Consider the following 26000-nt stretch of genomic DNA (forward strand, 5'->3'; position numbering starts at 1 on the left):
TTTATGAGACATTCCCCGGTTGAGGACAGCCATTTTTGTTTTACGTTCCGACGACTCACCGACCCCTATATAAAGCGCGTGAATCGACACACGTGCGCTCATTCATGTACCTATACACCTAGCAGTCCACAGGTTATATCACCTACAAATAGGTAAACAAAACCCTCACCTGTAAAACTATATGGGACTTTTTTTAGCAAGAAAACATGTCAACTCCTCTAAGTTGTCATTTAGATGTTTCTCAAAATAAAATTCCAACGCAAGTGAATAGAAATCCAAAAATAATCCGTCCACATATCTTCACGTATATCATCGTAACCACAGGGACTTGTAACGTAGGTTGTCAGAAAGTCTGCTGTGTATACATGTGTACTATATACTATATAAAAGGACAAGGGAACCAACGACTCGCTTGGAAGAGGTACACCTTTTATATAGTATATAGTACACATGTATACACAGCAGACTTTCTCACAACCTACGTTACAAGTCCCTGTGATCGTACCCGACGCACTCAACTGACCATATACACGTGACTATGTACCTGACCCGAACGAGCGACAACTATCAAGGACACACACGTGTCGTTGTACATGTACGTGTAAAACTTAGTGTATATTGAAGTGCTTTATTAGTTCGTATTGGACATATGTTGGGATATAGCTGACAACACATTCATCTATTACTTCAATGAAATATTGTCAGGTGAGTGCAGTGTTTATTTTCAATTTGACATTGTTATTTGCAATATCGGGGCATGTGTATCTGAGACAAGATATGCTTAGAATGATACACGTGTGTCAAGTGTCCCGTGCTTTATATAGGGGGTTGGCCAGTGAAGGTTACTAAGCAGAGCAAAAGAAAAATGGCTGCCACTTCCTTAGATACCACACTGTCATAACTAGGGGATGTCTCAGAAACAATTTTTGAAAAAAAAAATTTCGTTAATATTTTTTTTTTTTAATTTCAACTGCATGTTTTTAACTTGCAGTTTTCCATTAAGAATAAGCACTCGTTTAGCTAGATATATAATGCTAATTCATGTATAAGAAAAACAAGTAGATTTGTTGATATATCTATCTGGCTTTCATTAATACCTCTAAAAAGCGAATGAATCTAGCAGTATAACCGTTATGTTATTTTTGAGAATATTCCATTTCTGTGTTTCGTTCTGACATATCATTCTGTCCTCGTTTGACCGTTGTGAACCGGAGGATCATGTTATCATCAATGGTAATAATCACGCTGTCATTCGCTTGCTAATAAAGCAAGTTAGGAATTGCTTGATTGCGTTTCTGACAGTATCGATAATTTCCCTGATAAAATTGATGATGCAGGTAGGTAACCAAGCAACCATTTAAAACTCTACGGGTAATACGTGTCACGTGTTGCACCGGAATGAACACGCCTATTGCGCCAGACAACAATCTGCATTTTTATGTGACAGGGATGTGCAGTATCGCCTGACATTACAACTAACACTGGTTGTTTTCTACATTCCAAGACTAAGCAACACCTGTAGTCCGGAGATTTGAGATTCGATTTCCCAAAGGTAAGTTGCATGCAAGAAAACAAAGTATTTGAGTAATAATTTTTGGGTTTTATCATATTCCTTATAGATTATTAGACTACATTTGATATTTTTGTGCATTTGTTTCATAACCAATACTCACATATACAGTTATCAGGTATATCTACACATCAAACAGTTGCTTGTAATGTTATGTATGCAACTGGTGAACTCCGGTCCTGAACAATGTTCAATCCTGAGCAGCTTAAATCCTGCAAAGTCGAATCCTGTTGTAGCTGTGGAAAGTCAATCCTATTTCTTGAACTTTGGACAATTTTATTTTTCATTTTGGTTGTTGTGATCAGTTTCAATTTGCATTATATATTCTTCTGTAGTAGTCCTAGTGTAATAAATATATACCCGGTTATTTCCGTTGGGCTGACATTTCTGCGATTTAGCGGGGCATTGTTAACTCATGCTTGCGCGCTAACGTGTTGTCACTAGGAATGAAATGATTTTTGTACAATAATGTTAAGCAATAGAAGTTATTTACTTTTTCTAATCTATATTGTTTTCTGCTTGTTATCTCATCATTCAAATAGCTATACCATGGACCATTTAACACAAAAAACGTAATTTGGGTACAACACAACGTAAACAGTTGGAAGATTCCGTACGGCTTTTGTAGTAAAATGTTGTACCCAATATACCTGTAAATAAAAAAAAAGATTAATAGAATTTGAGTTCTTAGTTATACTCTTAAAAGCAATTAACGAAACAATGTTCATTTTAGTCTACATGGATTTTGATGTAAGGTTGCGTTTCGGTTAAATCTACCAAGAAATGGTAGTATGGTGCTAATGCGCATGACACGAATTCGTATTGTTATTGAGAGACAATAAAACAGACAATCCTGGGAACATTAGACGAGTCATTTCTTGGTACCCACTGAAGAATTTCTCCTGGAGAAACAATTTAAAACACAACTATGAAATATCTAGTAACATTTAACGATAGAATTCAACATTTCAACTTGAATAATGTCTTCGTGTTCTCTGCAAAATCTTCCATTGATTTGTTGCCGAAGGTCATGACTAGGACACTTGGCTACATTATGATTTCTGTTAAGGTTATTTTGATTTTCCTTACATTAAAGTTTGTCAATGTGTTCCTTTGGCATTAGAGAATGCATTATAAATAAAATTTAGGTTCGTTTTAGTGTATAATCTATAGGTTGGATAAAGAGTAACTAGGTACAGATATACACCTTGCTATAGAGATAGCTAAGTCAAGTGTCTTTCTGAGAAGATTATTTGATCACGATCTGTTGAATAAAACCCTGATTAATACTCCATACCAAATTTTTTATTGGAAAAAACATGAAAAAATTCATCCCTCATTATTGGCTCTCCTTTGTCATACAGTGTTTTCTACTGATTAAGTCATCACTCAAATCCTTTATGAAGCAAGTTGTAGACAAATCAGAGAATTTCTAAATTTCGACCAATCAGAATCAACCGTTGCATTTCCATTGGTAACGATTATGTAATTGGTAACAGTATGTTTCTTCCCGGACATTGACATAGATGATATATCACCTGCTGATGTTTGGATAACTTGATCAAAGCACCTATTGCGCTATTGATAACACGAAATATGTTACAATAACGATTAAATAATGGGTATTACTAAAGTTATAAAAGTGGAGTCGGACAAACAATGCCCACAGACAGGCACTCATATAGTCTATTCGAGGTTTTAAAAGCAGTGAGTACACGATAGAAATAGTGATTTGTTGAAATATACTTTGCTTTTAAAAGATCGGCTTAAGTGACTGTGTAGACCTAACTGTATTCTTAGACACTTTATACGACAAAACTTCAGGAGACAACGCTGCTAGGAAAATCCATACCAGATTCCACTAAAGTCCCCAAGATGAGAAAAGTGATGTGTTATTATCCATATGGTATACCATAGTTCGTATTAACTTAAAAACAAGCGACTTCGAATGTGTACAACCGTTTTACAAAGAGGCGTTTGTCTACGTAATAACCAAATCCAAACGACCTAGAATGAGTACAGACAGTACAACTATTCTACAAAGAGGCGTATGTCTACAGCCGTCTCTGAGCTTGGGATACAGAAAACAGGACAAGTATGTATAGGGGAGCAATGACTGTCTGCCATTATGTACACCCCGTGGTCTCATTCGGAAATCAATAGACCTATTTTATTGAAAACGTCAGTACCGCATGGATCTCGTTTTTATACATTTATTCCCGATTTGTCTTGGAAGAAGATCACTAAAGCGACGCTTTAGACGTTTTGAATGATATACATTGTAATACAATCCTGTCTCTTTTTGGAAACAATGGGCCTGGTCTTGACGTCATTTACAACGCCAACCATCTTTGACCCAGGATTGTTTCATTAATGTTTCATTTCGATGTACCAATACAATGACATTAACACTGACGTTTGAAATTTTCAGTTTTTTTCATTATTAAAAATAGGCATTTAGTGATATCACACATTACCGATAACACTCGAAACTCTGATAGGCACGTAGACTCATTAACATGAATAAAATATGAGCGAATTAAAATCTGCATGATATCTTGAAATTAGTCCCTAGAAAGATACGGGAACCGATCCAATTTAACTGTTAACACTGGGACCAGTCGTGTCATACATAGATTCAGAGGGAGGACTAAGATTCCACGTGTTTTTGGTTAATCTGTGAGCTTACCATCCCATTTGATTTTTTAAAATTGTACTATCTTATACAGAGGATGTAAAAAATTGTACTGAAAGTATAATCACTGGCTTAAACCTATAAAGTATTATTCCATAAGATACTTAGATACTTGGAGATACTTTAAACTATTATCTCACGGGAAAATGTCACCAGGATCCAGGACCATGAAACATCTTTGACTTAAGTTTGAATTCAGTTAATCAAAAGGGGTATAAGAAAGACTCCTTTGACCTTGAATGAAAAAGGATACTTGGCACATTTTTAAAATGATGGTCATTAATTATAAACTCTCTTTTTTAAAAGTGTTATTAATAAAGATTAATGATGAGGCTTAATCGCACCTTAGATAAAGTTATGATTTACCATTTTGTGCCGTGTAGAGAGGTCAAAAACCTTCCATTGTTGTAGAGGACCTACATTCATACAGACGTTTTATATCAAGAAGAAATTCATAGATTTGTTTTCATTACCTTCATCTCAAAACCAATTTCATTACTTTAATTAACATTCGCATTTCCTATATTTAACAAAATTACTGGATTCAGTCATATAATTTTCAGTAACGCTATACATTTTAACACGAATGGCAGCATAATTAAACACGAAAAAGTTATAATGATAAACCTGTGTATGAAAGTTTGCCAAGGTAGTGCTGGGGTGTCATGTTGTACTGATTTATATCACCAGTTCGAACAAATCAAATGTTATTGTGCGCATGACAATTTTGACTATTTATTGTACCACCATGAATAGAAGGATGGAGAATAGGTGGATTTAGAAAAAAAAAGAAAAATTAGACAGATTTCCATCATTCAATAGATTGTAAATATTATATAAATATATATATTATTTTACTTTTCCGTAAATTTCAATTAAAGAAATATTTCAAAAATAGAAATTAAAAAAAAACAACAATAAATTGAAGCGAAAAGAGAAACAAGTAAAACAAATCTTGTTTGTTTAAAAAAAATGTCCTTGTGGACAATCTGAAATGAACTTCTCATGCTTGATCCGATTTACTGTTTTGAAATGTGTAAAATGTTCTTGTTATTATATTTTTTACATTCAAGGGCTTTCTTTATAGTTCGCCAGTATCGTGTCACATCCTCTGTATTTGAATCTTCAATGATAACGATCCTATGTAGTTTCCGGTTCCATCATTAAATGGACGTTTTGATAACGGAATGGGGATTTGAAGTATATAAACAGGAAACAGTCCCACCACACTAACATATAAATCAAACGGAGGGATAAACGTGAGTATAAATGTCTTCCTTTTCGTGGAAAAACGAGGATGTAAACTAGCATTACAGAGGCGACCAAACCGTTTGTGAAATTAATGTGAACCATCAAGCCGTTGGGAAATCCATTAAGTAAACAAGAGGTTCCAATATGGTTTGATTTATTTTCAATGCTTTTATCACCGAAACTAGTTTCTATTTTAAACACAGTAATGTATGATACATTTATATAGATTTTTGCATTTTTCTAAACATTATTAAGGATTGACTTCAATGTATGTTAATGAATACAACACAAACATTTGAGTATACCCTATATTATTCTCGAAACGGATATCAACGAGAGTACACTCAGATTTTTGCGTGAAATTTCCATTACATATAAATATATTAAAGCTGACCTTATTTTTAATCGCTTTATCTGTAATTTTACTTTGTACTGTATCAACCATTCAAATGCGACGTTATGAACGGCGACATCATTCTGTACGTTTTGGGCTAATGACATATTTAAGCCAATGAAAATGCGTGTTACTAGCAGGATAAAAGTATAGAGTACACATATTTTGTGATAAAAACTTAAATGACATTCATATCCCCCGTATTCCAGTTTTCAAGTGGTTGATAGACATAATGAAAATATAATTGATCACCTCATTAAGGATGAGAAAGAAAATATGAAAACTATGATTATTAAGTTACCAAACTCGCAAATATTTTTTTTATATCTTATCTCAAACGGGAGATATAATTATTTCTCTTTCCCTTCGCACCACATTATTAATCAATGTAGTCATGACGTGACATAATTTAGTGTTGTAGTCGCCGTCTTTATGACGTCATTACATTATTGTTGCCACGCCATGAAGTTGTTTTGCACGTACATGTATTAATATCCTGTGTAGCTTTTCTTAACCCCGGGTAAGATATAAAAATAGTATACAGATTCAATTAGAGATATATTTGTCAAATCTCTATCTTATACAGGGGATGTAAGTAATCCACGTGCGCCTGCAAATTACGTGATGTCATCAATAGTGTCGATGAAGTCGTATTTTGTGGTAATATCACTAAATACATCAATGTGACCTAGAACACACTCTGAATTGAATCCTTTCATTATAATGCAGTTAAGCTCTGGAATAACAGTTAACAGCGAGTTTAAACACTGTGCCATCACTATTAGTCTTTTCAAAGAAGAATGTTCACAATAATTTTTTAACGATGTAGTTAACAAACTGAATTTTTACTGCATTATCAAGTTATATGTAATTATATATAAGCAACACCACGCTGGCTACTGTCCCCTTTGTCGATGCACTATCCTGCTATTTTTGTATATGTTTGATCAATTATTGTTATGTATATGTGCAAGGAATGTTTATATTATTTAACATACTTGTACGTTTATTTGTTTTAAAGAATTTCTGTGTTTGAGTGAAAAATGGAAAGATTACTATATTTAATGTTTATTTCTGTCAAAATGTATTCTTCGTATTGTCGTGAGGGCCATATGTAAGATTAGTATTGTACTAAATATTTAATCCTCGTGAAATTAAGATTTATTATTATTTCTGTGCGGATGCCTCTTAACTGAATTTTTACCATTATTCGTATCTGGCAAAATAATGTTATATTGACAAACCAAGATGTTACACTCGAGTTGAGATAAATTTTTCTTTCAACAAACCCATGAAACGTTTTAGTATATAATTCCAACCACACTTAGTCTTATGATATGTAAACTAGACGACTTTTTTTTAATGTAGGACCAAAAATCAGTCAGCTAACGATTTTCCTGGGTTTAATATCATAGAGGGCAAAAAGTTGATTTCAGCCTGAAATCAAATTTTACAGATATTTCTGACAAACCTTACAAAGACACTATATATAGACGGAGCATCACACTTTTAGAGGTTATCAGTCCTACCTGTATCTTAATTCAACTTAATAGTTCCCGTGTGATAAAACAGACACATTCCTACGCATCTCGTTATTACGATACCAAAATAGACGGTGGCATTACAGAAAGTATGCGGTTAACAAAAAATTGTTCGAAAAATGGAGAACAGAAAATATCCATTATCCTAATGATTTGATGTTGCTAATTCGTTGAATTAAGGCAGAGTAACAATTTTAGATAGGTAATTGCTACTTGCGAAAGGGTTTTACGGCGTAACAGAGAAATCGATGTATCATGAGAATTAAAAAAATAAAATAAAGAACCCTTTTATGGTACTGCCAAACAGCAATGGTAACCTCCTAACGTTTCCCTGATAAGAATAACTATTAATCTTAAATATCAACCAAAGTGTTTTTTCTATATTTAGGAGAAAATTAGCTTAATAAGATTACTTTACGTAAACAAGCAAATAACGAGAAAGTGCTCAGAACAAATCGTTAGAAACAACCCTTAAGTACCAATTGCATTGGTTTCTACAACATCGATATAGTAGCATCGGGCCAAATGATCATGGTATGACTATTATAACGACTGTTTATAATCTGTTTCAGGGAATCAGTGAATAGCTTGGTTGGCTTGGTTTATTAGGCGAAACGTCACTAACAGCGAGGATCATCTATGGACGGTTTTCATGTATGCACTTCGTTGCGACTTGTGGTTGTATGCATATTTTTGGAGGCTGCGATACATTCGTGTTGTGTCTCCAGGTAAAATTGATTTTTTTATAGTGCTATCTCACTGAATCATTCCGCCGAATAATGAAAGTATCGAACAAACTCACATCTATCCAGTCATATTATACTCACAACGGGAAAACCAGTCGTCCCATTCCCGTAAAGCTGAGCACCATAGCCTATTGTTTGTTTTGCTATTGTATTGCCTTTTGCTATAGGGAAATATAGCCTTCGTCACAAGGGTGAGCACTCAACTAAAGGCCAAATCTGGGCGGTGTGCTTAGGAGGGGCAGCTTTTACGATCATACAATAGGCGCATCTGGTAAAATTCCAACGCTCCACATTCAGAGCAGATGAAAAGGAAAAAGTTCTAAAAAATTAATTGCCCTTTTTGTCGATTAATAACATCGACCTTTGCTCTATGGAAAATGTCACAGTGACTTGCACAATGAAACAATGATCCCTTTAGCTAACAATAAAAGCTTACACAATGAAACAATGATCCCTTTACTTTGTTTTATTACGGAATTCTATCGCTTGGTAAGGATTGCACATTTGATATAACCTTTTATAATGGCTGAAGCGATAGTTCAGAAAATAATAAAAAAGTGGGTAAAACGCAAAACCGGAGAAAGTTAAAATGTGGATTAAGTTAAACCACTCTTAAGGGAATAAAGAAAGTGCATACATTCTATCAATAATGAAACTGGTCAAAGCCCATTTCAATGCGCAACATTTATACATTTAATTCTTTTTTACACCTGGGACAGTTATCAATGTGACAATCCATGTTACTTATCTGTGTAAGCGCACACATTTATAGCTTATATGCGTATTTTTATATACATAAATGTGTGTGACGTAGATAAATGACAACGGTTGATACATCTGATGTATGTACTTCTACATGGATATAACGTGAAAGATGAAAATAGAAATTATTGCGATTGACCAAAAAGCATCACACTTTATTTAAAAGCGACTGATAGACGAATAAACACGTAAGCAAGATTAAACCTTACTACATTGTGTGTATGTTTACGAATTATATCGCATGTTGGAGCGCAATTATATATAGAAAAATAACTGTGATTTAACTGCAGCGCTTAACAGAATGGTAGCTTTCGTGCACACCCTGTGGAACTAATTTTTGGTTTGAAGAAAATTTAAGGACTGTAAGGTAATAGTTGGGGACAGCAAGAAACCTCTTTAACGACTTTTGAAATCGCATGTAAGTAACCTGCTTGTCAGAAACCAGCAATTAGTATCCAAAAGTGCATGATCTCCTGTTGGGTGTGTTTATAACTGGGAACTGTGGCACTTCTCTAAAGCATATTTAAACACCAATTATCTTTTTAGATATAAATATTTGAACTGTCTGTGAGTTGCCGTGTATTCTTTCTTCACTCATACAATGCAATCACAGTTTGAAAAATTCATTTACGACATTGGATTTACAGTGCAACATAGTCGTATGCTGTTCAATAAATTATGATCTATATCACTACAGAGGACGTCGGTACTCCATTGTGTTCTATACGGCAGCTCTAAAATAATGTTCATTTTGTCCATTGAAATATGTCACCGAATTCCATTCTATTTCATTTTTTTCATATTTGCATCGTGCCAAGGCCAGGACTTGATTCAACCGTGCTGTCGCCCATCCAAGAGCATGCTGCGCTTCACGTTAACGTTGCTCCAATCTAATTAAGATTAGACTTGAAATCCGCTCCACTACGATACTCTTATACTGAAGTATCGTAGTAGGGCGGAATTACAAGTCTAATTTTAATAAGAATTACGTTGCTCTAATCCACACAGCCTCAGGTATGTCCATATCCACGAACCATCACAGGGTCTTAATGAGATGCCATCCTTCCTCACACGCAACTGTCTGTTTGATATGCTAATAAGAGTACGTCCTCATCCTCGATACTCCAGGGGGCCGATCAGTTACGATCTCTACATGGACTATCTCATAGTAAAACTGAAGTCAGCTCAGATGAAACAATCTGAACCAATCACAGGTCAGCAAAACTAATTTTGAAGACGGCAGAGTGAGTGTCATCCAACATCAAAGCCACACAGTCAACCACAGTGTACCGTTATACAGCTCTTTTGATGTACATCGTATGACTAAATTACCTGTTCTATTCTGTTGCCTCCAGTATTACTATGAGATAGTCCAAGGGTGTAGAGATAGTAAGTGATCGGAACTCCTGGAGTATCGAGGGTGGTACACCATAACCTTAAAGGCCCACTACCTTTCTGAAAAGGGCTGTGGCAAAATCTCAATATAATTTGGAGTTCTTAATTTCACGATTTGTAAGTGTGAACATTTCGCGTGTTATTTTCACGATGTATATATCAGTTTGGGATATTAAAAAATCTTAATGCCCAGTGGAACTTTTCGCGACGATAAAGCCTTTTTGTTAGAAGCAGATATTTTCCTCGCGCGGAAATTTCCATATTTATAGTACTTGTCCAAAACCCCTGTAAGGAGCACCGCGTGTTAAAGGAGCTTTATAACTCTTGTTTTATATTGTTCACCATTTTATGAGATACTCAGCAAACTCTTAATTGTGAGATCATTTGCGGGTTGATCTCATCAGGGAGGTATAATTCGATAGGCCGTAATGTCAAGGGTATTAGTTAAAAAAAATGAAAAAAATGCTACATTTAACTGGCTATCTACCACAATTCATCGATTACATGTCAGACATATGACAGCTATTACGAACCTTTTAAAATGTCAAGCCTGCGATATCGTAATTATAAGTATACATCGTTTTATATGTTTTCGTACGAGCAGAAATAAAAACAAAATCTGTTTCCCGAATGACAACATTTTAACATAAATGGAATACGTCGCAATGATGTCCTCATCATTTAACATCAATGTCATAAAGTAAAAACAACTTTTGAATAAATTAGATTCACTGTAAAGAATAATTTGTTTATTGTTCCCTCATGATAGCACATGTTGCAAAAATGTCTTCCATAATTCAATAGTTGGAGTTTTTATGTTAACCATGCTTGTATGGAGCAATTCCTCTAAGAATATATTCTATGGGGCGCGTTAGCGCCCCATATTGAATATATTCTTAGAGGAATTGCTCCATACAAGCATGGTTAACATAAAAACGAAATCCAATCCCTATATTTACACTCACACGACTTTTTATTAATATTTTATGCAATAAAATTGTCATTTGAAAGTGACGTAATTATTCAATAAAAGTCGGTCAAAAGTGGGAGGAGCTTACTCAATTGAACAGCGAATGATGACGCTTCACGTAAGGTAGAATTATTCATCCGCGACGACAAAAAAGTTCAATATTTTAGTGTAAAATAAACATGACAAACAAAGTAAATTTCAGAGATAATTTTATTTAATCAGATCAGAACTTTAAATAGGTATTCAATTTTGCTAAAAGTTCATATATAGCGTAATAACATAAAGTATTTGTTCACGGCCACATGTGTGAACTCGGTGACCGTTATTGTGCAGCGAGGCGAGGCTGACGCACGCTTACACACTGGAGTTTTCCGAAGTTGTCAAAACACCAGTGTTCAAGTAGCTAAATTTGTTTGAGATTGTCGTCTGACTTGACGATATTACATCCTTCGGAGCCATGTGATTATATAATCTACGCTTAGATCCATCGCCATCTATGGAACAACTTCACTTGTATGTATTTGTGGTGACGCGTAACTGTCAACACGTGGATTACTAGCGGTGCATGTTTTATAATACACATGATTAAATTCTCAAAGAACAAAGACAAGAGGATATGTTTATAACTGACCTCTATCAGAGGGTCTCACGCCCGTCCACCCCAAAGACTCGATCGTAGGACGAACATAGGCACAGAGGTAATGTTTACATTTGACACCCATCATTTTTAACAAAAATGAAAGCACGTCGGCCCGGTCGGGATATTTTTCCGTTTCTTTATACAATTGTTAATTTAACAATTGTTTGAATCATATATAAATATAAAACATGTATATATTGTTTAGATTTTTCCAAAATTCTATGAAAAACAACAATATACACGTAATGTTGCGTCAAAATGTAAACAAAGCCATGTGTTGCTTTTTTTTTTTTTTTAAAAAGTAGTCCTTTTACGTTGCACAGAACATTTTCATACGCAAGTTCAAAGTTCAATGTTACCATGCAGTTATGGTAAACAAAATCGGCTAGTATTAGAGTATAGTGACCAAGCCTAGCACATGTTGCAAAAATGTCTTCCATAATTCAATAGTTGGAGTTATTGTACAAATCCTCAAACGATCTGGAAAATATGCTTGCTAGCTACTGTCAACCAGATCACAACATAATTAAAAAGAAATCGATATTGCTTATTTCTTAAATGATAACTTTGGTAAAATCGTCCTTTATTTTTTTCTCTCCTTTCATACATAATTAATTTGTTGGAGAGAATACTAGCCCCTGCTTTACTCTGCATGAATACAATATGAGTATTGTAGCTTTCAATAGATTAGTACTCGTTTCGTTTTCGTAACTTTCCATGAAGTATAATTATTGTTTCCACAGAGGATAACCTGCATCAGATGTGTGGGAATTAGTGCTGTGGTCAACATATGCAAATGAAAATTAAATGTGTTGCATACACCAACGTATAGGATAATGACATAAATGTAATGTATGACAAACCCGAATAAAGACGGATCGCCTCGCTATCTTTGATTCATAGAAATTTCTTAAAAAAAAATATTTATTCATTTAAAGATGCTCCACCGCTGACAAATGGTATTTTTTCACTATCAAAAACAGGAGCAGACAATTTAGCATTTTTCTTCAGTAACAAAAATTACTTACTTTACACCATTACCACCATTGAAAAGTTTGAGCTTCTAATTCTACGTCAAGTTAAAAATATGAAAAATAATTAATTGCATCCCGAAAAAATTCCGACGCACTATATCCTATATGGAATGAAGTACTGATTGCGCATGCACCAAAAGCAATATATATATATATATATATTATTTTTGTGTTAATTAGACATGAATACACACGATTGAACACCAATCATTGTTCAAATAATGAACATCATTCATGCTCTGTCGGCGGTGGAGAAATTTCTTAAAAAAAAATATTTATTCAAAAGATAGCATATATATTTGCCATTAAGTAAAATCCCCCATGTTTCAACTATGAAATAATAAAAATACAAAAAAAGAAAATAGTATTTTAAATAAATTCAATATTATCATCAGTATTTAGTCCGGATCTACGCCCTCTGTGTAAATGCCACTTATTTCAAAAGACCACTTTCTCTTACGGTCCCAAATGGTCAGTTTTTACTCAGTCTGACCTGTGTATATAGACCCACGTGGCTACACAATTCTCAGAAGGTTTCCTAAAATATTTATAACATTACAATTTTTATCACGGGTTTTTAACCCTGGACATGAATACAAGGTACTATATCATTATATTGGCAAGATCTATAATCCTCCTTTACAACTCATTTATAATGCTGAATTGAAAGGTAAAGCAAGTATAATAATTGTATGACAACCAATATTTCGATACGATAAATACGTCATTAATAAATGATCAATTTGATTTTGTTGTCTGTGATTGCAGTAAATTCAAAGCTGCAGGTTCTGAGCAGGGTCAGGCTAGCATAAAGATATTCATTCTTGGTCCCGTGGATGCGCTTTATAGACAGGTTGAAGTGTACATACAAAGGGAGTTAACTCTATGTTAACGGGAACATTGTGTTTTACTGAGGAAACATTTTAGTGGAGACCTACAAAATACCGGGTGTTAGTGTTATATGGGTTTGATTGTTTGGTACGTTGGTTAGACTAAACTTGATTTTAACATGCATCGTGTGTATTTTAAGTAGGTCTTCTTTGTGGTTCGATTATCAATTTCTATCATACAATTGTAGTTGGTAATATCCCCTTAATATCTCCACAAAGGTACATGAACTCTAACCACAAGGACAACACTACATTAGGATTATTGTTCTTAGAAGGTAATTATGTTGATGCCTCAATTGCTATTTCCAACATCCTCCTCTGATGAATTATTTGTATGAATTCTTCTAGCCAATGTCATTTCTCCCAACAGCGCTACAAATCAAATCGTATAGGACTTCATTTACGTCTTAAGACCTTTTGCCCCGAGATATGTACTGACAGATTCGATCTTATGTTTGTATTACACCACGGTTCGCTCTGAGTTTATCGGTCATCGCCACCGCTCATTAACGGGTATGGAAACTGCAGGTATATCTTATTGCTTGTCGAGTGTGACACATTTTATTAACAAGCACCATTCTGTTAACAGAATTTGCGACTAAATTGACGACGAATCATATCATTCGGAAGAACTTCAATGTATTTTTGCCATATATAAAAACATTTTGCTCATTCAATGCGTGTCTTAATTAGATTTGTTTGGAGACGGAACTTCGCAGGTTGGCCTAATGAGCAGCAATTATTAAGAGCGGATGAAAGCTTTGTCATCTTAATATATATGATGCAATTATCGTTTTATTGGTTCCCATAGTTGACTTGACGGTGCTGAATGAAGCTGAATTATCATAGTACTAATATAAAAAGCCATAAAGAATTTTTGAATAGCTTTTCATTTGATTTAGATATTATTTTCTAGAACTATTGACTAATTATCGATTTTAAAGAATTTGACAGGTTATATTCGCCTTGTTACTAGATACCACACTACACAAAAAATTCTGAGACGATTTCGAGTTATCAGTGTTTTTATATACGTCGATCAAAAATGGGGTACATCTGCTCGATTTAGCCATATGGTGGACTAACATGACTTCGATTGCGAATTCTATGTCAATGTGTTTTCGTGGAAATTAACTATATGTTTAGCTTTTGGTAAAATTGTTCAGATTTTCGACGTTGTGTGGTGATCGTTGCGCAACCGTAAGATTATGAGATCACGGGATTGCCAGGGGAAGATTGCGTGATCGCGTGGTTGAGATGTTATCGACCTCAATATCCTGCAATCTCTGCCCTCGCCTCGTATTCTTTCCCGCGACGTCCTTTTAGAAATAAATTACACTTTTGTTTGCTATGCGTACTGACATAAGCATATTTGCTCCGAGACTTTCCTGGTCATATCGTCTTCATTGGAGGCCATTTTATGATGTTTTAATCTCTATCTATAAGGTGCGTATGTCCTTGCATGAAATCACGAGGTCGTGAAATTTTGAAACGAGATCACGAGGATAATAAATAATTGTTGGAATGCATAATTAAAGGTTTATTGTTAATTTCGATTTAGATTTGAACATTTACATTATCGATGAAAATATGCTGAACAAACAAGTAAGAACTTAATAAGTAATATGAATTTAAGGCAATGCCTCAGAAGAGCGCAACTACTTATAAAAAATGTAAATATAGTTAGGACTATAACCTCAGAATGAGATTAAAACTGTTAACTTATAGTCCGATCATTGATTTTTAGTAAATGCTATTCTTCAATATTTGTGTCTAGCAGTCGTCATATACAGGTCAGAAAGAAATATTCAACTGGATTATTTCAAAGTTTTTTCGATCTTGTTTCTCTCCAATGCGAAAAACTTGGCAACATGCCACGGTATCAAAAATGCGCGGGAATATGTGGTGTCATTTTTAACACCAAACTTCCTGACGTCACGGCTGACGGTGCCATGCGCTTGACAACACACAGACAGTATATCATTTTGACCAGTGCATTTATTGTGTCGTTCATATCCTTTTGTAGTTATCTAAAACTACTTACAGTAATTTCAAAGTGAATGCTTGTGATACTTTTTGCCTACAGAGAAAATTTAAAAATCTCGTCGTGCTGATAACGAGAATTAAAACATGGCTGCCTGCATGGAGGCTCGAGACTTTTCCTGCGGGACACGATTGCAAAGTCCAAGGGGTACTGGAATGTATTGGATTCTAAATGCTCACACAAGTGCTCTTAAAAATAGTTTTTTTCTAAATGCTCACACAAGTGCTCTTAAAAATAGTTTTTTTTTCGAGGCTTTGATCGTCTCCAGTATTGATGCATTCGGGCACGTCTAAATTCAATAATAAACATAAGATTTCGTTGGTAAATTAGTATACAGCATGATTCCATAATTGCATAAACAACGGAGTGTCTCAAGGATAATATCATGCCAGTATACTATCTAGTTCTAAACCCGTTTTGAATTTTATATAAAAAATAAACCTTATGTGCAAGACATGTAAAATTACTCGAAGGACATTGTCTGCTAATGTTAAAAAATAGGTTTATAAGTGTCGGTAAATGGATGATTTCTGATACATTTATCAAATTGATACAGCGTTTGTGGTATTTTATATAAATGTGTGATGGTCACTAGGAGCCTTGATCGCGAAAACAACGAAGATGCTAAATATTAGATATACACAAAAATGTAGTGGTGAGCAGTACTTGTATGTAACTGTAAATTTATTTAAGTCGCTTGAAGCTTCTCTTTGACCACACTGACCAGACCCGCAGTGCTAACCAGCATAAGAATATTAAGCGTTATTTAGGAGAAAATATATAAAACTATAGGTACATTTCGTATAAAAATCGTTTCATTAATTCCTCTACCGATAGAAGTCATGTATTTGGATGAAAGTTTGTTTACTTAGATGATAAAAAGCACCATCGAGAGACCTGGCGTGGCAAAATGTCTGCGCCATGTCACGAGGATAGTATCATAAAACGTGTGATAAATTTATCCCAGTCATCGACGAACAGACCCAAATTGACCTTGTGGTGAATCAGTTAACCCCAGAAGGACAATATAAATCGGTATCACCTGCGCATGCTCCCGATGATTCTCGAGGGAATATCTTATTATATTACAAGCTGAAATACAACGTTACAAAGTGTTCCGAGTTTCCTCTGTAGGGTTCATCTAAGGAGAAGAGACACCGAATCTCCCCCAAATAATTGTCTCCTGTGAAAGATTATCATTCGCCAAATATTCTTTTGAGAACGAGAGTGATCGTCAGTTGACACACTAGTGGTAACAGAGAGGTGTAGGGATACTCCCAAGAGTAACCATCCTGTGAAACATCACATTCGAGCATCAATTGGTCTGGTGGTTCTCAGAGAACTGAAAGGTTACCATACTGTTTGTTCAATTGACACCTGACAGGGTATGGCAATACAACGGTTAACAGACGTACGTCCAAAAAGCTATGAAAATGGCATGATTGTTTGTTAGCCGTTAGAAGCGTTTTTTTTTTTTTGCATTTTCGAGTTCTTCGCATCTGTAAAACTCGTCGTATAATGGATTTTGTCTTTCTAATTTCGCTGTATTAAATGCGATCCATATTACGCATATCATTCGCAATTATTCTAGTAAATAGTCATACAAATAGAGAATACATGGTTAGATCTAGTATCTTACAATACAAAGTTTATTTTGATGAGGGACCGAAACAATATGAAAATTCTCAAAAAAAAAGAAAAGAAAAACACCAAATATAATGTCACCGAAACAATATGAAAATACCCCAAAACAATAACTACCCAAAATAGAATTTCTTTGCAATACATACCTTTGCCATTAGCCAAGAAAAAGACGACACCGCCATAGGAGATTTTCGATATCGTAACAAAGATGTAATTCCGGAGAATGTGACGTCACTTTTGGCGGGATCGAATGACGCTTAATTCACCGAAAGGTTAAAGTTCGGGGTTATACTAGAAAATGTTCCGTCAGATGTAGAAAAAATTAACGTGATCATATTGACGGATAAAGCATTTTGTATTGACGGATAAAGCATTTCGTACTGACGGATAAAGTATTCCGTACTGACGGATAAAGCATTTCGTACTGACGGATAAAGCATTTCGTACTGACGGATAAAGTATTTCGTACTGACGGATAAAGCATTTTGTACTGACGGATAAAGTATTTCGTACTGACGGATAAAGTATTTCGTATTGACGGATAAAGCATTTCGTACTGACGGATAAAGTATTTCGTACTGACGGATAAAGTATTTCGTACTGACGGATAAAGCATTTCGTACTGACGGATAAAGTATTTCGTACTGACGGATAAAGTATTTCGTACTGACGGATAAAGCATTTCGTACTGACGGATAAAGTATTTCGTACTGACGGATAAAGTATTTCGTATTGACGGATAAAGCATTTCGTACTGACGGATAAAGTATTTCGTATTGACGGATAAAGCATTTCGTACTGACGGATAAAGTATTTCGTACTGACGGATAAAGCATTTCGTACTGACGGATAAAGTATTTCGTATTGACGGATAAAGCATTTTGTACTGACGGATAAAGTATTTCGTACTGACGGATAAAGTATTTCGTATTGACGGATAAAGCATTTCGTACTGACGGATAAAGTATTTCGTATTGACGGATAAAGCATTTCGTACTGACGGATAAAGTATTTCGTATTGACGGATAAAGCACAAGTTTATCTTGCAGTAGTTAACCGTCAGAATGAAGGGCAGTTGCAGGATAAAAATAAGGATTAACAAAGCTGAAGTTGTATATGTTTAGTATTCCTTGAAAGAAAGAGTATACATTATGGGCCTCACTCAACCATATTAATTTGGCTTATTTCACACAGCAGCACAACGCAACATTTGAGAATATTTCCTACCTTAGCTAAGGCAAGAACCATATGGAGGAAGCCAAATTTTAAACAGCGATTTCCCTCTGTCGTAATCACGAAACCCGCATGTTGCTATTTGAATAACATGTGCATAGGAAATCAATCTAACGGCTATTTTGTCATTTAAATGCTCATTTATTTGGCGTTATAGAATTTAAAGTTCGCTCCTAATATTATTAAAGAAATAATGTACTGTATAGTTTTACGAATTCTTTTCGCGATTTCTGTATGGAACTTATTTGTGGGAGTATATTTTCGCGATTGCATTTTCTTAGTCTTCAAAACCATGATTAGTGGAAAAAATACGAAAGTATAGCAATTAACATTTGAAGTAAATTTCGGTGTGTTAACAAAATTGTGCTTTAGTATCACAGTACAAAAATTTAAAATAGTGCATATTGGCCAAATATAACAGCTTGTCTAGTGAAAATAGTTCTTGTTGTCTGATAATTGTTGTTTCGGTAAAATATGCTTATTGTCATACTTTTGAGTAATAATGATATCCAAACTTAAAATGCTTGTACCAGTCTTATATATTATCACAGGAAAATATCAAACATCCATACTAAAAAAGGTAAAACTCACATAAAATCCATAGACTTCTTGCAATGGGAAGCGATGATGCATAGCAAGTAAAGCTAGGTAGGGTAATGAAGTCATGAATGCAATTGATACACAAAACGGTTGATAAACTCTATGCTATTGTATTCAATTTATATATATTGAATAAGACCAAACGTTTTTTTCTATATTGTTTTATTTTCTTCGCTATATGAAAATGAATTATTTTTTTTCTACTTGCTACGTGAAAGGATGAATTATTTAAGACAATTAGTTTTTCAAGTATAACGGGGTTCGTTACACGAAGAAAGAAACACACAAAAGACCAGTATTCACCAAACATATAAAAACCAATACGTTAGAAGGCCTCACAATGAAGTCGAGTAGTATACTGGAAAGTTAGCGGTGCTGCCAGTCGTAATACAGCCTAGAGTGGTTCGAGGAATTCTCCCATATGTATAGCTAGTGATGATGAGTAGGCAGTGCCCCATGGATATACCTCAGAACGATGAGTGGGAGTGATTTGGTCCACTCACCTAGGGCTGGGCTGCAAATATAAGGAGCTGTACCGTCGTTTTGTTCATATTCATTGAGACGTTATATATAGGATTCATGATTTAAAGACGCTTGCTACAAAATGATTCAATTGTAAGTACTTTATATCATTCTTTTATGTTTAGATTTTTAGTTTTGGTAACCTGTTTTGCGAAGTGGTTTTTAAATTGTGTCATAGATAATTAAGTACAAGGTTTGATACTTTAAATTGCATATTGAACTTTTTTTCATTATTTCTTCTTCGATGGAACTATATTAGGACATTCCATATATGGTATTAATTTAAGTTTTTTTATTGGTAACGTAAATAAATGTTTCCTTTTAATACTGTTTTTGACATATGTACTTACTATAAATGCGGTAAAGTTATAGAAACCCTGAGCGTAAATTGACACAATTTAAACGATATAAATTTATCTGTTATATCTACCAAGTTACATTTCAAATTGTGGTATCATTATTTAATTTTCAGTTTTAAGATTTAGATTTAAACCAACATTTCTATTTCTAAAATTGATCGACTGCACATCGTTCCGGTCAGAGAAACCAGATCAACACGGTTGTCAGTAGTCGGTAAAACGTACGAGAAATAGGCAAAGTGATGAGGAATGCATTAGATACCCCAACATGATGATACATACCAATCAATACTAAATCAATGAAGTATTAGGAAGAAATTATGAGGATCTTGATAGAAGAGACCATTTCTAACTGGTTTATCTTAGTGTTTTATTGAGAAAATGAGTGTTTGATGATGTACAATATATTTTTAGACTGATATATATATTTTCGTTACTAAATCAATGAAGTATTAGGAAGAAATTATGAGGATCTTGATAGAAGAGACCATTTCTAACTGGTTTATCTTAGTGTTTTATTGAGAAAATGAGTGTTTGATGATGTACAATATATTTTTAGACTGATATATATATTTTCGTTATCTCTTAACATTCAATATTGCAAAATAATTAAAAAAGGAATCAAATGACATGTAATAAATAAATGCGAAACTATAACTAAAAAATCATTGCTTGACATTTTAAAAACCTTGAATGTTATTACTAAAGTATTTATATATGTATATAAACTAGCAAAGATTTGCAATAGCAAAAGATACACAGATGTATATTTAACATTACGTATATGTGATACACAGATTTATTTTATCAGGAAGGTTTTCTCTTTCTCTGATCAATTTAATGTATAGCGCCTTTTGGTCTGTGTGTTATCCACTGCACTAATGTGAAACAAATCTGGCAGTCCAAATCTTATTTCTGAACTCAATTTAAACCTAACCTTTTCTGCAATACCAGCAATTATTCCGTTTTCTCGTTGTAAAAAGAAGTGAGGTATCCTACTAATTTAATCACATAGAAGCAAATAGGTAAATAAGGGTAAGTTGATGTAGGTGAAATTTCCGATGATGGTGCCAGCGCTCTATACAGTGCACACGTAAAATACCTGATAGATATGCGCTCTGATTGTTAATAAGAAACTAAAGTACAAGTCAACCATCTTATCATTTGGCGAAATTCAAAATACCAAGGTACATTACGCTGAAAGTATTCTCAGTGAATTTATATTCTGATCTCTAAAAACGTTCTTATGTTTGTTATGTCTTTTATCTCTTCAGAGACTAATTTCAAATCTTTACTGACTTCACCTGTTTGTTTCAGTAAAACATACCTTCTCTTTTATATGAAATCCTTCAATATATACGAATTAATGGGTTTTTTCTCTCGATAATTTACTGTGCTTTGTCAGCAACAGGTTCTAGTTATATGTGGAGTCGTAAAGACAATAACTAACTTCTTGTTTCAAATACAAGATAGTAAAACGCGACTAAATTTGAGATACCCTTTCCCTTTGAACTATCATACCGGCTTCCTTCTTCTTCAGGATATTACCTGATTTTTCACCGTTTATTGAAAATTGGCGCGGATGAAGAAGACTATAGATTCTCTCCTCTGGTCGACGCGTCTTACTCTTTACCATTAATAGTTGACTCTCGTGGCTAGCACTCAGCATCTAAAGGCGCCGTTTTGCCGGGATATGGTTTGCTGTTTTATCGATGTTATTCCAAGTTGGGTTGGTGGAATGCTGCGACGTGTCTACTGCCCATGCAGTAATCATATTATTGATTGTTTAACACTTCAGAGAATGGAAACGATTATACCTGTCAGAGACTTCCAGTTATCAAACATGAATGCCTTTTATATTGAGTGTAGTTTGATACTTTATTGCTATAGATGATACAGCATTAACGTTAAAATGATTACGTTACAGACGTACAATATATTCCATAATGTAATTTAAGGAAAATTATCGGGAAAACAGCAATTTTCAATACGTATATATACATATTTTCTGAGATGTTGACTGAGTTTTTTTGTTTTGTTTAGAGGACACCACATAATTCGCCAGTAAAGGTTCACCATTCCAACAGGAGTCGATTGCATGAGGAATGAGCCTTAAAGCACACATTCACATTAACGACACAGTTATGAACAAAGAAATCCTTACCACCTGTGGTATTTCTCTCCGAACAATTTCGGGGACCAAAACACCCACTACTGCGATCGGATCTGAACCTGACTCTAGCAGGTAACACTGATATAGATTCAAATTCACTAGTAAAACACATTATCTGTTCCTTGTCCTACTTACACGATGTCTTTTTTCGACAGCTTGCTAAGTATCTAGTGGACAATGGGAGTAACAATTTATTGACTCCTAGGTTTCTTGGTTTTCGTCTTATATTGTAGTTGATAGATGTTTGATTCTTTTTCTCCCATATTTTAACGAAAATGCAGTTTGAGAAATATTTCCAAAGCGCCGCCATCATAGGAACGTCGCAAATTAGTGACGTCGCCGACAACACACGCCGCATATGTAGTTGACTTCACGGCATTCTCTAGCGAGGTACCCCGGTAAAAGGGTTATCTTTTTCCTAGCAACCGCGGGGTAACCCTGCCAAGTACGAGAGAAAAATATTTCGTTACATTACGTTTGACAAAGATGAATATTTCATTACATTACGTTTGACAATATCCAATGTGAAATGCATTTATTGTAAAATATATTACGCTGGATCATCATTCGGTTTATCCAGGACTTGTCTTCTTTCCCCTATTAAATTTTAATTTTACTCCAGTCAAAGCAGCAAAACAACTAAGGGAGAAATTATTACTGCAATCCCTCCAAAAAAGATGAAGTAATGAAAACGAAACAAAACGATCCGTGCATTTTTCTGTTATATACATGTACATAATATATTGATGATTAAATGTCTTATGTATTATCATATTTAACGGAGTGATTGTTGTTATAGCGTCCCCAAAGTGTTCAATCCGAAAAAAAAGCAATTAAATGTAGCATATTATGATTGAAAAAACATAAACAAGTCAATATATTCATAAATGGTGACGTCAAAAAAGATCGACCAACGTTCAGTCTGTGCTCAATATCCGTATAATGTACTCAATAAATTGTCCAAATTATTTTAAATCGGGAACAATTTGATTTCATTTCATTCCGTGTTGAGTGTCAAAGTGAAAATTCAGAGTTACCTTTATCGATATCCTTGATTAAAAATAAACTGCGATATTAAGTGTGTTTTAGATCAGTCTTTAGATATACAGCATCGGTATGATATATATAAATCAGTATTTCATGTATAAAAAACCCGAAGGTAGTGATTCCCCAAACATTAGCTAGAATATTGTCTGTTTTTTGTTTCTGTTTATTCAACTAACTGCTTTTGTTTCTCAGATGACATTTCGTTTTCGTAAAAGTTTTGTTCCCGTCATTAAACCTTATCCCACGACTGTTCATTTTAATTTGTGAATTCCCGTCTCGAAGCTCAGACAATTTTAATAGAATGAAGACACCTTGACAAAAATGTAATAAACATGAACGTCTCTTGAGGAAAGTCAAGTTTAGAATATTTTGGGTATACACTTCCTTGATGTTTTTTATTATCGAAAAAGGTTACATGAGAAAATGGTTACATTTATTTTACTAGTTGCACAAACAAATATACCTGTACAATTATACCAAATGTACCTGTATAAAACTACAATAACTAGTCGAAACTCTTTAGATAGCGAACACAACTGAGTTCGACGCTCTAATATATGCTGTAAATAAATGGATGTAATATCCGACGTCGATAACCTGAAGCATGAAGTTAAGTTTCCACCTTGAATAAAATCAGATTTGAAATACAGTTTTCAATATAGGTTTCTAGTCAATGTTGAACTTGATAATAAATATATATATTGAAAAGAAATGTTTACAACGCACAGAGGCTTTGTAAGAGTATTGAATTACCTATCAGTTCTTGTATAACAAATATAACAGATAAGTTTTAAACACAAAGTACATTGAAAAATGTGTTTACGCAATAAAGGGTTACATAATACACGTGCAGCATTTTACATAAGGTCCAATAAGGCAATAGGCCATAGGATGTTTTTGGAACCCTTAGGGGTCCAACAAGATAGGATTATATTGTTTAGGTTACGAATAGTTTAATAGTTCAGTAGAAACAATTCACGCTTGTTCAATCAGAAGGGGAAGGAGTATGGGGTTAGAACTAATAAAGATATCAAGCTTAGAATAACGATATTACATGATTGAGACGCAGAACGATTAGTATAATTATTTAAATTATTGGCATGCCATACTACGGCTAATTCTAACTAAGATATGGCTGTTCAACAGGTCAGGCCAACAGTGTGATAAAAACAAAGTCAATTCATCAATGCAGCTAAAACCCTGCATCAATATTATTATGCAATAGCGTTTTGGTTTAGAAATTAAGCTTGGCTAATAGTGAAGAAACGTTAATACTTAAAATTGCATGCGTGTATGCATGTGAAGGAAGTCGTGAAGAAAATCGTTAAAATAATCAAGACGAATAGGAACCACTGAATACACAACGCAAGTTCAAATTGCCGAAACTTAAGTCGTTCAATTAGGTTCTGACAACAAAGTCTCGTAAACGAAAGAGGGCAATATGAGAAATACTTTTGTATTTCTTCGAATGTGATACAGTAAAGTGAGATCGTGTGGTGGGTATAGGAGTTTATCAATACAATTATCTAACGAAATTAAGGAACACGAATAACAATCAAAGCTGGAAAAGGATATTTATGAAGAACCTGTAGTACGTTATTTCAATGAAAAGTTAGAGATTGGCAAATGTTCCGAATGATATGGCGACGTCACTATATATAGAGTATTGGAATGAATACGATCCGAAATGAGACGTACAAATCTGCATCGCCCAACTGTATTACTGCATTTAAAGGTGTAAAGAGAGCAACCAACTAAATGATTTTACATAGACCACAGTGTTAAACTTTGTTTAAGTTTTGTACTGTATTATTAAAACAAAGGAATACTAGTTAGCTGTTGTGTTCTATAATTAAAGTCTAGGTTCTCATATAACGCTAAATAGAAAAAAAAAGTTTGGGTCCTTCTGCTCAAACTCCAACCAGGGTAGCTTTATTGAAATCAGGCGCATTTTGCATTAAAAAATCCTGAAATTCTAATGCTTTTACCTATTCATTATCAAAGTTGATATTTTGAACCTAAATCTCAATATGAATTTCTAAATTCATATCATGGTTATCTAGGAATAATTACCTGTCAGAAAACATTTTTACTTTTGAAATTCATAATTAGCCAGCCAATCAGCGGCCGGGTTAAAATTCTATCCTGGGCTCAATCTTGTATACACAGGGGCCATTTCGAAGGTCTTTTTTTCATTTAGTTGGTTGATCCCTATAAACTACGTTGCCGAACCAGGCCCCGATTTCTCGAAACAAACATAAGTCAAAAACTGACTTCAGTGATAAATTTAATTTGCATACAAGCTACATAATGTGAAAAAAGTCTGCATTTTTGTTTCGAGAAAACGGGGCCAGATCTTAATTTCTAAATTGTAACAGTAAGATGAGTTTGATAATTTTGTTGAGTTTCTATTTTACTGTTAATACAACACGCATCACCGCTTCCTTATTTTTTTGAAAATTAGATAAATGACATGTAAGTATTCATAAC

General features: G+C 34.3%; 1 protein-coding gene across 2 annotated transcripts in view; it reads left to right on the forward strand.

The window, feature by feature from the left end:
• The first annotated feature begins 1441 nt into the window (after positions 1-1441).
• The window catches only part of LOC138335729 (neuropeptide Y receptor type 6-like), a 37348-nt gene continuing 12789 nt past the window's right edge, over positions 1442-26000 (forward strand). Inside the window, exon 1 of one of the 2 annotated variants that reach the window (XM_069284893.1) lies at positions 1442-1552. The gene's annotated coding sequence lies outside the window, so the exon portion shown is untranslated. Of the gene's footprint in view, positions 1553-19884; positions 20025-26000 lie in introns of those variants that run through there. The other variant, XM_069284892.1, reaches the window with a different exon arrangement.

The sequence above is a fragment of the Argopecten irradians genome, chromosome 11 (genome assembly GCF_041381155.1).
Source record: "Argopecten irradians isolate NY chromosome 11, Ai_NY, whole genome shotgun sequence".
NCBI lineage: Eukaryota > Metazoa > Mollusca > Bivalvia > Pectinida > Pectinidae > Argopecten > Argopecten irradians.